Genomic DNA, 501 nt, shown 5'->3' on the forward strand with positions numbered 1-501 from the left:
TTTGAATGAAAGCAAGATTTGTAATGAGGTATCTATGCTTCATTTGAAAAAGATGAATTTCTAAGCCTTGGAAGCCATCCCATCTTCTTATGACTTTGGACTCCCCCTCGCAGTGATAAACATATGAAATACTACTTGAAATCCAAACCTTGAAAGCTAATGCTACTGACACTTAAAAGAATAGCAGATAAATCAAAACTAATACGAAATGACTGAATATCAAGGGCAAGGCTGAAGCAATGAGAAGATCGGGCAGCCTTAACTTTTCAGGTAAGTGAAGGAAGGCAGTGTCTCGAGGAGACGTCTGCTTATTGTGCACTGTGAGCTGCAGGGACTTACATCAGACCTGTGTTTGTTATTTATAATAACAACAAATAAGCAATAAATGTTATTTTAGAAAGAAAACAGAGAAAATATTCTGCCCAGAGGGGACAGAGAACAGGAACTGGTGGCCTTGGCTGCGCCCGCAGCAACGATTCATCACTTCAGCCGGCCGGCTGT

This window comes from Aythya ferina (genome assembly GCF_964211825.1).
Source record: "Aythya ferina genome assembly, chromosome: 15".
Lineage (NCBI taxonomy): Eukaryota > Metazoa > Chordata > Aves > Anseriformes > Anatidae > Aythya > Aythya ferina.